Source organism: Marmota monax, unplaced genomic scaffold, assembly GCF_021218885.2.
Source record: "Marmota monax isolate L192 unplaced genomic scaffold, Marmota_monax_Labrador192_F-V1.1 WCK01_AAM20220418_F8-fsc00432, whole genome shotgun sequence".
In the NCBI taxonomy this organism is placed as follows: Eukaryota; Metazoa; Chordata; class Mammalia; order Rodentia; family Sciuridae; genus Marmota; species Marmota monax.
The window spans coordinates 480,786-496,851 of record NW_026693953.1 but is presented as its reverse complement, the minus strand read 5'-3'; the positions used below and the strand labels follow the sequence as shown (position 1 = coordinate 496,851).

General features: G+C 42.4%; 1 protein-coding gene across 4 annotated transcripts in view; it reads left to right on the top strand.

The window, feature by feature from the left end:
* Positions 1–2,029: 2,029 nt before the first annotated feature.
* Ddc (dopa decarboxylase) overlaps positions 2,030–16,066 on the top strand; it is a 121,107-nt gene continuing 107,070 nt past the window's right edge. For 3 of the 4 annotated variants that reach the window (XM_046463916.2, XM_046463918.2, XM_046463919.2), the window contains exon 1: positions 2,030–2,188. The gene's annotated coding sequence lies outside the window, so the exon portion shown is untranslated. Of the gene's footprint in view, positions 2,189–10,385; positions 10,409–16,066 lie in introns of those variants that run through there. The other variant, XM_058585452.1, reaches the window with a different exon arrangement.

Here is a 16,066-nt window from a genome sequence, read left to right as displayed (position 1 = left end):
TGACCCCTCCCTCCTCCCCAGCAGCCTCCTAATATGTATGCACACACATGCACATGTCTAGCCAGCACCCTACCCTGCACTCTTTCTCATCTCGGTGCCCTTCCCTCCCCAGCCCATCCCAAACTCCCACCACATTCCACGGATTTCCGTGCTTTTCTCCAAAGCTGAAGAATGGAACACTTTCACTCCTCTCTTTCTGGTCCTGTTTTAGTCAGCTTTTTCACTGCAGTGACTAAAAGGATCTGACCAGAACAACCGTAAGGAGGAAAAGTTTATTTGAGGGCTCACGGTTCCAGAGGTCTTAGTCCAGAGAAGGCCAGTTCTGTTCCTCAGGGCTTGAGGTGAGGCAAAACATCATGACAGAGCGTGTGGTGGAGGGAAGCAGCTCACATCATGGTGATCAAGAAGCGGAGAGAGACTCCACTCTGCAGATACAAATATGTAAAAAATATACAAATATATAAAAAATTAGCCACACCCTAATTCCCTCCTCCTCCAGCCACACCCTACCACTTCAGTTACCACTCATTTAATCCCTATCAGGGGATTAATTCACTGATTGGGTTAAGACTCTCACCACCCAATCATTTTTCCTCTGAACCATCTTGCATTGTCTCACATGTCAGCTTTTTGGGGAAAACTCACATCAAAACCATAACAGAGTGATTTTAAAACAAAAATGAGTTAAGGGAACAGCTTTCTGGAAACACTTCAGTGCCCTCCATTACAGTTTAGAGGATACACATTATATAACATGGCTTGCAAGAGCCCCCACTTTGTATAGTACTCTGGGGTTGGCTCTCTTGCAGGACCTTGAAGACACCACACTCTTTCTAGCCTCAGAACCTTCACAGATGCTGTCCTTCATAAGGTGTCCTTCCCTTGCTCTTCCCTTGCTAAGGCCCATCAGTTCATGGGAGATTGGGTGGGGAGCCCTTTGGTGTGTGTCCCTCTGTGGCTGAATTACAATTTCTTCTTCCCTTTTCCCCAGTGGCTCTTGTAGAGGTATTGAGTCTCATCAGTGTCACTCTGTTCCTCTCTAAGGTCCCAGTTCCAACAGTATAAATCTTTGGCTCCCGGCCCCACAACCCTGTCCTTGCCCCCCTAGAGCTCTCTCAACTCTAACCAATCTCATTGCTTCAAAATTCTTTTCAACACTTTCAATTCATGACATTATTTCTTAGCCTGGGAAGCAAACACCTGTGGTGACAGCCATTCTGCCCTCTGTTGCCTTGTGTCCAGTCCTTTAGTGTGTTGCTCCAAACACAGCGTACCCCCACTGGTATGAGTTGGCAGCCTCTTCGGGTCTACCTAGAAGCCTAGCGCCCAAGCTCTCTGCAGTTTTCCTGTGCTTTTCTCACTGCTGCTTTCTCAGCTCCTTGCCCCAGTAAAACTCTGTCAACTTTTGTTTTTCTAGAAATTGGCCAAAATCTCATTTTTGAAGTGTTGTTTCACATATCTCATCCATCATTTCAATGGATTTGGGGAAGGAAGATGGCACTTGGGTTCTGCCAATTATCCAGACATAAAGTTTCCAGCCATAATTTTTCATGTGCAGTACTAGAAACCTACAGGCTGTGTTGGAGCTGACTCCAGGGGCAGGAAGCCATCTTTAAAGTGGACTTTACCTGTGACAGTGCTGGAATTTGTGGAATGACCTAATTGGAACTGTTGGGAAAATGGAGTAGGCATACAGAGTTGTGTTCTAAGAAAGACCCAGACTGGGTCTGGGGTTGTGGCTCAGTGGTAGAGCACTTGTCTAGCACATGTAAGGCATTGGGTTAGATCCAAAGTACCACATAAATAAATAAATAAATAAATAAATAAATAAATACATTCATACATACATATACAACTAAAATTAAAAAAAAAATTAAAGACCCAAACTGCTAGAGATTAGAATGATATAGGTTCAACAGGAAAAAAAAAAAAACTTTCTTAGAAGCCCAGAGAAGATCTTCTCCCTCTCACCTTATCTGAATTGCCTTGACCTTTATACCATCAGAAATTAATGTTTAACCAGTACACAGACTACAAATACAGATAGGGAAACGTGGGTTCCAAGTTGCAAAGAACGTAACTGCTGAACACCAGGTTTTCAGCTGCTTCTCCACATGCTTCTCAGTTTCCAAAGCTAAAGGATCCCAGACAGGAGAGTCAACCAGTAAGGAACCAGAATTCCTAGCAGGTGAGTCTCTGGCATTATACTCTTATCATATTACTATTGTTAGAAATGGTAACACTCAAACTTGACTCCTGGAATGCACATTATTGAATATTTGATGCAAGCATAACTCTCTGGAAAAAATGTGGGTTATTATTAGCCAAATGCTCCCTCTTGTGCTGAAAGTTTAGCAGAGGTTCAGTTCTATGGGGACTATCTGGCTGGTTGCCCACTCAGATGCACACAGGCGCGCGCGTGCACACACAGACATACACACATACACAGTCATGTGCTGAGTACCTGAAAATGACTTCATGCCTGCAACTCTACAGCAAATGCAGGTGACACATGAAATCTACTTATCCCTACCATGTACCACTGAGCTGATGTGGGTACTTCATTCCCCTCAGCCTCTGTTTCTTTCTCTTTAAAATGAGAATTTTAATGGTACCTAACTTGTGGGGAGCATTGTGAGGATTAAATTATAGAACATTTTCAACATATACGTGTGAGATAATTAATAAATATGATAAATATGAAAACTTATTTGTGATCTGAATAATATCCATGCTTCTGTGAAGGGCCCTCTCTTTTTTTTTTTTTTTTTTTTGACACGTGGTATTGTCTGCTTAGAGCTAAGTTTGTTTTTTTACCTAAGCAGTGTGAGTTGAGGAGAATTCAAAGCTCTTTCCTGCCAACTTTTGTGCTGATTATAATTGCCATTAGAAGATAGAATCCTTGAGAAGAAATCAGTGGTCCTCATCCAATGTGAGTTAAAACCATAATTTTTAAATATTCAGATTGTGTCAGGCTCCATCCAAAAAGAGATTTGCATCCTTTATCTCTAACCATAGCCTCATTTCACAAGTGGGCAAATTAAGAAGTACTAAGGGGGGAAGGGCAAAAATCTCATAAGTAGGAAAGATAAAATTAGAACAGAAATTGTTCTCAACTTCATAGCCCAGTACTTTCTGCACTCCTGCCATTCTGAGAAAAAATTTTAAGCACTTATTTGGGCCCCATGAGAACCTCTTGAGATTAAGTTGTAGGATCAAAGATGTGGTGAAGGAGCAGGACTGTGAGTAGGAGGGGAATGTGATGTGGGTGAGGATTGGGACATGCCAGGCGAGGCAGCCAGGGCACAGCTAGGAAGGGAAGGGGAAGTACAGGGCTAGAGGGAGGGCAGAAAGTTCTGGGCATCCAAGACAGTATACAGGGTCAGCAGCCATCAAACCAACTAGGGCTGGCATGGCCTTCTAGGCAGATCTCCCTACAAACAGCCCTTTGCTCCCAGTTCTGAGACATCCCCCAACAAAATGGGCTCAGCCCTTGGTACTTCATGGTCCACTAGCCATAAAGGACGTGCTCTTGGATGATTCCATGAGTCAAGGAAGTCATGGATGATAAATGCTTCTCAGAATGCTGGGGTCAAATTAGTTCAACATTTAGTCTTACTCTTTGGGTTTACCTAGAAGAAGGTGCACAAAACAGATAGATGCCCTGGTAGAGTTTTTACTCTGATTGCCTCTCAGAGTAGATGCATGACATACTTTGATCCACAGCAATGTTGGCACTGTTCGAAATCTAAATCAAAATTTTCAGTGTTAAAATTACCCAGGAGCCAGGTAGCACGTGCCTGTAATCCCAGAAGCTCAGGAGACTGAGGCAGAAGGATTGCAAGTTCAAAGCCAGCCTCAGCAACTTATTGAGGCCCTCTCAAAATAAAAAAAAAAAAAAAATGAAAAAAGACTAGGAATATGGCTCAGTGGTTCAATCCCCATACCAAAAAAAAAAAAAAAAAAGCATGAAGCATGCCAAGCATGTGAAGAAACACAGCTATTTTCAGGCTCAAAGAAAAGGTTTTCATGTTTGTATAGGGTCACTTGAGTAATCAACTCAGTAATTTAGTGTCTTATTATATGAAGTGACAAAAGTTTCACTCCACCAAGGACATCATACAATTCTAAACACATGTTGAGCTTCAAATATATAAAGGAAATCTTGGTACAACTATGGGGAGAAAACAACAAATATATTACCATAGTGGGAAATCTCAATACATCTTGACCAATTATAATTGTCCTTCTGTATCCATGAAAGATGGGTTCCAGGACCCCGGTGGATAAAAAAAATCTGCTGATGTGCAAGTGCCTAATATTGAGTGGCAAAATATTTGCATATAACCTATGCTATCTTCCCATGTATTTTAAATCATATCTAAGTTAGTTACATTTTATTAGTTAGTTATTTACTGCAATGTAAACACTACACAAACAGGTGTTATACTATATTATTCAGAGATAATGACAAGAAAAAATAGCCTGTAGATGCTTAGATAACATTTTAAAAAATATTTTCGATCCATGTTTTGCTAAATCCTCAGACGCGGAGGCTGACGGTGTAGTAAATTGGATGACAGATCAAACAAACAATATATTAGTAAAAGTTCAGAAAATGTCAACAACACAAGTAACAATCTTGGCATATTGGACATATATGGGACCCTAGCCCTAATAATTAGAAAACACAGTTCTTTCTCAAGTGCACCTGAAAGGCTCACAAAAGCAGAGGTAATATTAGTCCATATTGAAAATCTCATCATCTCTCAGAGAACTCTCATCACACAGTCAACTCAGTAATTTAGTGTCTTATTATATGAAGTGACAAAAGTTTCACTCCACCAAGGACATCATACAATTCTAAACGTGTGTTCTCTGATCACCATTTAATTAAGTCAATTAAATTATAACTAAAAAGCTAAGAAAATGCTCTCTTTCTTGCTATATATATGTATCTGGACCTTTCTTGAAATGCTACTGAATAACTCATGCACCAACAAAAAAAAATGTAATAGAAATTATATACTACTTATAAATGATAATAAAAAAGTGCTGCAAATTAAACTTTGAGTTGTGTATTGAGAGCAGTGCAGAGAGGAAAGTATATAGTTGTAAATACTTATATTAGAAAGTTTAAAAGTCCAAAAATTAATGAGACAATCTACCAACCAAAGATGTCAGGAAAAGAACAGCAGAATAAACCAAAAAATTAGTGAATGCAGACAATAATAAATATCATGAGGGGAAAAATGTCAATGAAAAGAAAAAAAAGGTGAAACAGAGAGGGTCAAAAAAGCCAATTTTTTAAAAAGCTCCAACACTGATTAAATAGATACTGTTCTGGCAAGATTAACTACAGATAAAAATAGAGAAAAATAAGCAATACCATTGTAACGAGAAAAAGGATATAATTATAGACCCAGTGAAGCAAAAAGGTAATATCACTTTTAAAAACCTTGTCATTGATTTTTTAAAAATTGACAAAATAACATCAAATTGGATTTGAGGAGAATTAAAAATTCAGAATAGTTCTTTAATAATTAAATAAGTAGATTCCTTTAAAACATTCCCTCAATAAGAGAGGAAGAGCCTAAATTGTTTTGTGTGTGATTTCTAACACTTTTTTAAGGATTGTACAACTCCAAATTTAAAAATTATTGTTTTGGGAATCAAGAGGGGAAATTGTCCTTGGATTAGTTTATAAGAACATATAATTTGACACTTAAATTAGAGCAAGTTGATTTTAGGAAGTGAAAATACAATTGGGAGTGTGGAGATGCCAGGAATTGAATTCAGGGACACTTGACCACTGAGCCACATTATCAGCCCTATTTTGCATTTTATTTAGAGACAAAGCCCCACTGAGTTGCTTAGCGCCTCACTTTTGCTGGGACTGGCTTTGAACTTGAGATCCTCCTTCCTCAGCCTCCGGAGCCACTGGGATTACAGGCATGCACCACCGTGCCTGGTTACAATTTTACTTATGAAATAGATGCAAAAGTTCTACACAAAATGGTAGTGCATCCAAGTTTTATCCTGAGAGTAAAAATATACTTGAAAATGAGAAAATTTATTAATGCTATTAGAATAGTTTTCTGTGGCTAAAACAAAATACTTGAGATAATCAACATAAAAAAAATAAAAGGTTTATTTTGGCTCACAGTTTTGGAGGTTTCAGTTCATGATTTGAGTCTTTGATGAGGCAGAATGTCATGCCACGGACTTATGGCAGAGGGAAACTCATTCACTTCATAGCCAGGTGCTAAAGAAAGGAGGAGGAAATTGCTGGAATTCCAATATTCCTTTCAAGGGCACATGCCCAATGACCTAACTTCCATTAGGCCCCCATCCTTGAAATTTCCACCCCTTTCCAACAGTACACTGGGCTGGGGATACAGCCTTCAACACATAGGCCTTTGTGGAACATTCTAGATCTGAACAGTGGTTCATCCCATTAACAATCTACATGAGGAATGTCATATGACTTCTCTCTTTTGACATAGAAATGAATTTGATAAAAATTACACATCTATTAATTGTAAAAATAAGCATAGGAGAAAACATAGTAAAGAATTTCAGTCAAATGCTACAATTAATAGTGAGATGTGAGAAGCACTCCTTTTATAGCCAATCTGATAGAATGTTTGCAACCACTGCTTCTAATCAACCATGTCCTGAGCAGGGACATTTTCTAGTAGCCCCATTTTAAAAAAGTAAAACATATATTTGTATTACAACAGTATGAATATGATCTACAACAATTGAAGCAAAGTGTAGTCCTGTAGTCCAATTATGCATAATGGGGAATTTTGAAAAACTACTTCAGTTTTTGGACTGCAGATTAATCAAATAAAAATAAATTAAGCATTCATTTCTCCGTAGCACAAGCTGCATTTCAAGAGCTCAACAGCCACATGTGGCCTGGGGCTATGATATTAGCACAGCAGTAGCACACTAAGGCCAGGAAATAAATCAAAGGTAAATAGTCTAGAAAGAAACAATTGTTTACATGGAGATCAACCTGAATTAACAGACACATTATTAAAACGTTCAAGAGAATATGGTTAGGTATAGTACAAGGGTCAATACACAGAATTCAATTACAATTCTATAAGTTAGCAATAAACTGCTGCTTTGGGGCAATTTCCTGGAGGAAAGGAAATCCTTTCTTGGATTACCAACTGAAAGTTCTTTTCAATATGGATGAGAAATTGTATTTTCACTTCTGACAAACGCTTGCGTTTCTATGGAGCTGGCTTTTGCTTATTGATAAGGTCTTTTATATCATACACCTGTCTCATCATTATCAGTATATCTTTTAAAGGTCTTTCTCTAGTTTCTATAGTTTGAAGAACAGATATTCTCATGAATCTAGTCAAATTTGTCAATATTTTGTGGTTAACTGAAGAAATGAGTCATTTAAGAAATCCTCTTCTTCTGTTGGCTTCAAAAGTTTACCCTTCACAATCAGGATGAAACCATGAGGATTCCATGTTTTTCCAAGCGAATTGCCAGTTGTTGTTGTTTTGTTTTTTTTTTTTCCTGATTGACCTGAAATGCCATGTTTGTTAATTTTTCCATATTTGGAGGGACTTTCTCTGGGCTCTCTGTTCTGTTGAATTGACCATGTGTCTATCTCTACATCCCACACACTACATTCTTTTAGCATCATTATATTCATGACTGCAGAACAATATCTCCATCGTATTTTTCTTTCTCAGATATGCACTGGCCTTCCTTCAGCTTTTGCTTTTCCATTCATATTTCAGATTCAAAGACCCATGTTGAGATTTTGATTATAATAACATTGAATCTGCTCACCAATTGGAGGAAAAGAGAAATATTTATAATCATGTTCCTCTTCAGGGATGGGCACTTATTTCTATTTTTTTTTTTAGAAGTACAAGCCTTGCATATCTTTGGTTAAATAGATTCATCCCTACTGTTTCATTTCTGATGTCAATTCTACATGGTCATTATCACTGTGGATGGGTGAAGCCCAGAGTTACTCCTCTTGGGTGGTGAAGGCAGACCCGGTTCCAGAACCTCGAGTCCCTGTGCTTTCTCTGTACCTTCTGCACACCAGCTCACAGCTTCTTTTCTACCTCCTAAGTAAATCTCAAGATCCGTCGACTGTCTCCCGCTCCTGCCCAAACCTCCAATTTACTCTTCAAGCAACAGCTTCTGTGATTTTTCAACTCGGACCTGAGACTTGTCTGCTTTCTGCTCCAAACCTCTCCAGGGCTTTGTTTTCCCTCCGGGTGTCCAAGCGTGGTCCCAGGTCTTCCTGGGCATCATGAGTCTCCTCCCCAGCCTCTTATTTTTGTTAACTCATATGAAATTAAAAAATAAAATTTTACCCAGTAAAGGTACCCTGTGATGTTTTAGTACATGTATACATTGTGCAGTGTTTAAATCAGGTTGAACATAACTGTCTCTTCCAGCATTTATCATTTCTTTATGATAAAAACATTCAATATCCATTCTTCTAGGATCTTGGAGATACACAGTACAATGTCCTTTTCTGTCGTCACCCTCCTGTGCAGTAGCACATCAGAACTTCTTGCTTCAGTCTAACTGTAACTTATTCCCCCCGATCAACCTCTCCTCATTCCTCGCTCCTTGGTATCCTCCGCAGCCTCTGGTAACCACCATTCTGCTCTCAGATTCTATGAAATCCACTTTTTATATTCTTCATGAGTGTCATCATGTGGTAGTGAAGAGACAACCTTCAGCATGGGAAAAATATCTGCAAACTCTACATCGGACAAGGGGTAAATATCCAGAACATGTAAGAGACTCAAAAAAGTCAGTAGCAAAATAATGAGTAACCCAATTAAAACATAGGCAACGGACTTCAACAGACACTTCTAAAAGCAACAACAAACAAAAAAAAGATACAATTGGTCAAAAGGTTTATGAAAACTTTTGTCAACATCATGAATCATCAGGAATATAAACTAAAACCACAATGAGAGAGCTCCTCCCTCCGGTGAGAACACACCCTCTTTCACACACCTGCAGCACAACCACAGTTGGCAGCTGTAGATTTCTCTCTCAGCTTATTCTTTCATGAGCCACTCTGTTCTGTAATGCAGCACAGCAGGCAGACCCAGCCGTGCCCACGCAAGCTGGCGTGCTGATGAGGAGATATGAAATGCCCTGCAGGGATACTCTGAGCTGTGTGAACTTCAATACATTTTCTAACTTCTCTGGACCTCTGTTTCTTCATCTGTAAAATAGGGCTGATGATAATAGCTACTTCATAAAGTAGTTTTGAGAGATTGAATGGTCCTGTGTAAAAATGCCTATAACAGAAACTTTTTTCTTCACTTACCACAATATTTTTATTTTTATGGATGATTTTTAGTTACGCATAATGAAAGGAAAGTGACCACAACACTCAGAGCAACCAAGAGATCTTTATTGCAGCAGCGCAACAAAGAGAAAAGAAAGAAGGAAAGAAGTGGGAGGGGGCAGCTGGGGAAGGCTTTTATAGCCCTTCTGCTGTGCTGCCTAAATCTAACAGGGTCTCTGGGTTTGCAAGCTGCCTTGTTGGCACACAAGGGGGTTAAGTGCTTGGCCTTGAGTGGCAGGCTACGTGTTCAGCCTTGAGCAGGAGGGCGAAGTGTACAGCCTTGAGCGGGGGCTTGGGTCTTTGGGCTTGAAGCAAACAGGTGATAAAGAATCAGACAGAGGGTTTGAGCGGCCAGGTCATCCTGCAGCTAACTTTGTTTGGCATGCCCTGCAGACAGCTTACTCAGCCTGTGCTGCACCTAACATTCCTCCCTTTTTGTTTTTCTAAGTGACATGGGGGACGGCATAAATTCCTCTGGCTACTTCCTGCTTAATGGTGGGCAGTGTCAGGCCTAGAAGGGGAAGCGGAGGAATGTCCGAGGGACAGGTCTGAGAACACCAGGGCAGCCAGAAACAACACACAGTGGCTATAGACAACTACTTCCGTAGGGGTAAAGTCCATAAAAGTTCCTTGAAGCCACAAGTCGTCCATGGCATCAAACCAGTCCTGGATGGAGGAGATTGTTGGTATCAGCCACTGGTCCTGTAGTAGGGACTCTAGGAAGTATTGGAAGCGTTGTCTCCACATAGAGTCACCAGCACCTGAAGAGGATCAGAGCGAGCAAAAACAGGATGAGGATTAAAGCAAAGTTCAGTTTTGGCAGGAGTTCCAGCTGGGGGGACTAACAGAGAAGAGGCCAAAGGCCATGAGGAGGCTTAAAAGGACATAAAGGCTCAAAAATCCAGGACTAAGAAGTTCTCTGGGTTCAGTGTCTCTCGCTGGCAGTTGTTTTTGCATTGTCAGCATCGGGCGAGAGCTTCCCGAGAGGAGTTGGAGTCATCTAGGTCGTGAAGCAGTTGGTAGTCCCTGAGAAGAAGCTGGTTAAAGGTACGGTTAGAAATCGTGTTTATCTGGTTTTGGAGGAATTTTATTACGCATGGGAGGAAAGTGCAGGAGAGTATTATGCCTATAAGAGGGCCTAAGAGGGGCATGAGCCAGATGACAAAGGGATTTTGAAAGAAGTCCAGAAAAGAAGTTTGGGAAGTACCTTTAGTCCGTTGGGTTGCAAGGTCAGTAAGTTTGTTAACATTCTGTTCTACTAGGCCTGATTCATTCACATAATAGCTGCACTCTTCCCTTAGAAATAGGCAAGTACCTCCTTTTTCCGCTCTGTCAATAAATCTAATGCCCTTCGGTTTTGGAGCACCACCTGAGCCACAGAGGTGACCTTTCTCTGGAGGGATGAGAGTGACTCTGCTGTAGCATTGAGAGCTGTTTGGAGTTTTTTGTGAAGGTCATCTTCAATCCATATAGAGTGCCCTATAGCTCCTCCTGATACTTGGGCGGCTGCTGCTATAGTTGCGGCTATGGAAATTCCTATCAGGATAGGTAGGAAGGCTGCACGCTTGCTGCGTGGCAAAGTAGAATGAGAGAATAAGTGTTCAAATTCTGCGGTGCTATATAAAGTAAGCTGAGGGGTTACTTGAACAACAAAACAGGGAGTGGTTATATTGTCAGGGATATAGGTCATTAGGGTTCCATTACACCAAAGAAAGTCTCCAGGATTTGTGTATTTGTTTGTAGAAACAGTTGTGTAATGTGAGCATCTGTCGTGTTGGATGTGTGGTGAAGGGCTGATGCAGAGCCATCGGGGTAAAGCAGAGAAACTGGTGTTACTGGGTGTGGGTTCCCACAAAGGGACGTTCGAGGCAGGTTGCATTCTACCGCCAGTGAGGGAAAGATCATATGAGGAGAAGTTGAGAGGGACTGCTGCCAGGAGGGGCCTTTCCAGGGAGGCACAAAGAAAACAGTTTTGGGGATTTAGAGTGGGGACTGTAGTGTTTAGAAATGCCAGTGTATTTTGGATGATTTTGATCCAGGTATGGATTTGAGAACTGGGTTTGGAGGGGTCTGAGGAGGAGGGACCTTGGAGTTCCTCTATCTGCTTATTTAAGACTTTTTCAGAGTGCTGTATGTCTGAGGTGAGGATCGTTGACTCAGATGAGGTTTGTGTTACTATGCTTCTCCCTATCCATAAATATCCAGAGGGCTTGGTCTGGTAGTTAGCCCAAAAGGCGGCTCCTGTGACTCCTAAGGCCCATTGTGGGTGGGCTGGGCCATAGATTTTTAGTGCAAAATGGTATTTTCTCTTTCTGCCCTGTGCTCTGGCCTCTTTCCAAGTCTCCTCAGGTATCAAATGGAACATACTGGTATGTGATTTCCTGTCATAATGATGGATTCTACATGACCAGTAAGGACAGCCTTTATAGGTGTCTGGCCACCATTTACAATAATCTTCAGTCTGATCGAATAGAAAGCAGAGATAGGGTCCTATTGAGGCTGTTTTGTAAAATCGAGAATTTGCAAGGGAAATGGTCATGGGGGCAGTTGAGTTGAGGGGCATATCAAAAGTGGCAATTTGTTCAGTTTTTAATATGGATCCATCTTTCCATTGATCAACTATTGTGAATCTCCATATGTAGGATCCTGAGGAGATATGGAAAAGAGAGGCATAGGCTAAGAGGAGGTAAGGGAGGTGGACCCAGATCTGGAAGTTATTCATTGTTTTTTTGGAGGACCTGGTGAAACGAAGTTTCAGTGGATTGGTGGGAGAAGGGCTGCAGGCATATGCCGGTGAAGAAGAGGTATCCGCAGACTCAGGCTTAGGAGCTGATGCAGGTTTTAACCTGGAAATGTGAATCCAGGGAGTTAGCTTTGTTGGAGACTCCTGAAGCCTTGCAGTGGTGGGGGTACATAGGGTAACTTGTAAGGGACCTTCCCATTTTGGTGATAAGGGACAATCTCCGTGTTGTGGGGGAGAGAAGAATACCCAGGTTCCTGGTGTTAGGGAAAAAGAAGTGTGGGGCCTTTGGGGGTCTGGGAGTAGGTTTTCTTGTTTTTTTCCAGAGCTGAGAGCATATAAAAGAAAGAAGAGGGAAAGAAAGACTTTCTGGTAGAGTCCACTCAGAAGCTGCAACACCAGGGGGAAGGGCAGGGCGGCCGTACATAACCTCAAACGGGAAGAGAAGGGTGGGTTTCCTTGGTAATATTCTAAGTCGGAATAGGGCAAGGGGAAGGAGTTTGGTCCAATCTAGGTGAATCTCAAGTGTAAGCTTGGTTAGAATTTCTTTTATTGTTCGGTTGGTACGTTCCACCTTTCCAGATGACTGTGGATGATAGGGGATGCGCAGGTGCCATGGGATGTTAAGAGCTTTAGCAACATGCTGTGTGATCTGAGAAATGAACTCGGGTCCGTTGTCTGACTGAAAAGAGGTGGGTACTCCAAATATGGGTATAATCTCAGAGACAAGGATAGAGGCAACTGTGGTAGCCCACTTGTTGGCAGTTGGAAAGGCTTCAACCAATCCTGAGAAAGTGTCCACTAGAATTAGTAGGTATTTAAGTTTGCGGACAGGTGGCATGTTGGTAAAGTCTAGCTGCCAGTCGGCTGCTGGAGTGTGGCCCCGTGCTTGATGTGTGGGGAAGGTTCCTGGTTTTAAAGGGGTTTGAGGATTTGTTCTTTTACAGATGGAACAGTTAGAAGTTAGCTGTTGCAGAAAGTGAACATCTTCGGGGCTGAGTGTGAGAAATGAGCTTGTAAAAGCTTTGAGGCTTTGGGAGTTAATGTGAAAGATGGAGTGGAGATATGAGAGCATGGATCGGGTTGACATGGGGGATTCGGGTTGGGGGATAAGGGGTGCTAGGGTACAATATGGGGCAAGGGCTGCTAATCGGGTTTCCTGATCAGCCCTTGAATTGCCTCTTGTGATAGGTGAAGAGTCATGTTGGTGTGAGCGACAGTGTGTGATCCCGATTTTAGTGGGAAGGAGTGAGGCTTTAAGGAGATCAGTGATGAGCTTAGCATTGGTGACTGCAGAGCCCTTAGTTGTAAGGAGTCCTCTTTCTTTCCATATGGCAGAATGGGAGAGGATTATGTGATAAACATATTTAGAGTCTGTGTATAAGTTTAGGGAATGGTCAGCTTCCAGGTGGAATGCCCTAGTGACAGCTATTAATTCAGCTTGTTGGTTGGTGGTGTGTGGAGGCAGGGATTTTGCCTCTACTGTAGAAAATTTTATGCCGAGTGGGTCAGCCAAGGAGATAACAGCATAGCCTGCATAATGATGACCATCTAGTGTGAAGGCGCTGCTGTCAGTAAGCCAAGTGTAAGTGGCATCAGGCAAAGGCCCTTCGTGGATATGAGTGGGGCAGGGCATAAGGTTTTTTAGTATTTCAAGGCAGTGATGGGAGGGAGGTGTTTCAGTTTTGGGAAGAAGAGTTGCTGGGTTTAGGGCTGAGCAAGCCCTAAAAGAAATAGAGGGATCGTGGAGGAATGAGACTAGAAGGGAAAGGATGCGGCAGGGAGGAAGGGTCTTTAAGCTTTGTAGGTGAGAAGATCCTCTAGAGTGTGAGGGGAAATGATAATAGTTTGTGCTCCGAAAGTTAGTTTCTTTGTCTCCTGTAGTAAAACGTGTGCTGCAGCCAGAGCACGCAGGCATGGGGCCCACCCCCTAACAGTTGGATCTAGTTGTTTGGAAAGGTAAGCCACAGGGGCAAAGGTGGGCCCTTTATTTTGACCTAACACCCCAAGGGCTAAGCCTGTTTTTTCATGGACATAAAGAAGAAAGGTTTGTTGGATATCTGGGAGATGTAGGGCTGGTGCTTGGAGGAGGGCTTGTTGTATAGAGAGAAAATAAGATTTAGGTGACGAGGGGAGGGGATCCTGTTTGTCCCCTTTGGCCATTTCATATAGTGATCTGGCCAGGAGTGAGAAATTGGGAATCCAGGCCCTAAAATATCCTGCTAGACCCAGGAAAGATAAAATTTCTTCCTTAGTTTTTGGGATGGGGTAGTCACGAATTAGAGCTTTTCCATCTAGAATGATTGCCTTGGAATCTTGGGAGAGTTGGACTCCAAGGTAGGTGACCTGAGGTTGTGATAATTGTACTTTTTGAGGAGACACCCGATAACCCTTGTCAGCCAGAAAGTTAAGAAGCGTGTTGGTGTCAGTTTTGGAAATGTTTAGAGTGGGACTGCAGAGGAGTAGGTCATCTACATATTGGAGAAGAGTTGAAAGAGGGGGGTTGAGGCCCTTTAGATCAAGCGGACAATGTCTGACCAAAGAGGTGTGGGCTGTCTCTAAAGCCTTGAGGGAGGACAGTCCATGTTAGCTGCTGAGATTGTTGAGTATCTGGATCTGTCCAGGTAAAGGCAAAGAGGTCTTGGGAAGGTGGAGCCAAGGGAATAGTAAAAAAGGCATCCTTTAAATCTATAACAGAAAAATAGGAAGTTGAGGCTGGAATAAGGGACAGGAGAGTGTATGGGCTTGGAACTAGTGGGTGGATAGGTTTAATTGCCTCGTTCATGAGACGAAGATCTTGGACCAGGCGGTAAGTCCCATTGGGTTTTTTGACTGCAAGAATGGGAGTATTATATGGTGAATGTGTGGGCCTAAGGAAGCCCTTTTTAAGAAGGCTGGAAATGATGGGTTGTAGTCCCTTTTGACTGGACCTCGGGAGGGGATATTGAGGCTTATTTGGAATGTGATAGGTATTTTTTAAGTGAACCTCAACTGGGGGACATTTAGCCAGGGATGGAGTCTCTGTGTCCCATTCCAATGGGTTTACTTGGTCTTGTGGAAGCGGAAGGGGATGATCTGGTGTAGCCTGTAGGGCAGCCATGGCTATAACTGAGGGAGGGAGGATGGTGGAAACAGCAGAAAGGAAATCATGGCCTTAAATTTAGATAGAACATCCCTGCCTAAAAGGGGAATGGGGCATTGGGGCATCACCAGGAAGGAGTGTGAGAATGAGTGGCCTGAAAATAAACAGGGTAGGGGTGGGGTGGTTTGGGGATATATTGCTTGTCCACCTATCCCAACAATAGGGGACTGAGAGGGAAGTAAGGATCCCCAAAACTCCTGTAAGACCGAGAATGTTGCTCCAGTGTCTATTAAAAAGAGAATTTTGTGACCATCAACCGTCACTTGGACCCTGGGTTCCTGCATGGTGATTGGACTTGTTGGGACAGGAGTCTTGAGGCCCCATCAATCGTCAGTGGCTAGTCCCATGAGATTATGGGGGCAGCTAGGGCCTGACCGTGCACCCCTTCAGGTACGAGGACAGTCCTTCGAAGCCCAGTGGCCTATCATGGAACATTTTGGGCAGGGTCTGGTAGGCGACCTTGGATTGGGGCAGGCTCTGCTCCAATGTCCTTCTGGTCCACACTTAAAGCAAGCCCCAGGGGGTTCTGGTTTTAGGGGATGGTCTTGCCACATGGGAGATGAGTTTTGAGAGGGCCCACGGAAGGCCTGAGCCAGCATTTGGCACCTTAGGCGTTTAGCCCTTCTCATCTCGACTGTGATAGACCTTAAAAGCAGTAGCAAGAATCTCCATCTAGGGAGTGAGGGGCCTCGTTCTAATTTTTTTAAGTTTGATCCGAATATCAGGAAAACTTTGGGCAAAGAAATAAGTCATTAGTAACTGTCGGCCATCAGGGGTTTCTGGGTCCAAATTAGTGTATTGCAGGAGGCAGTCTAGAAAGGCT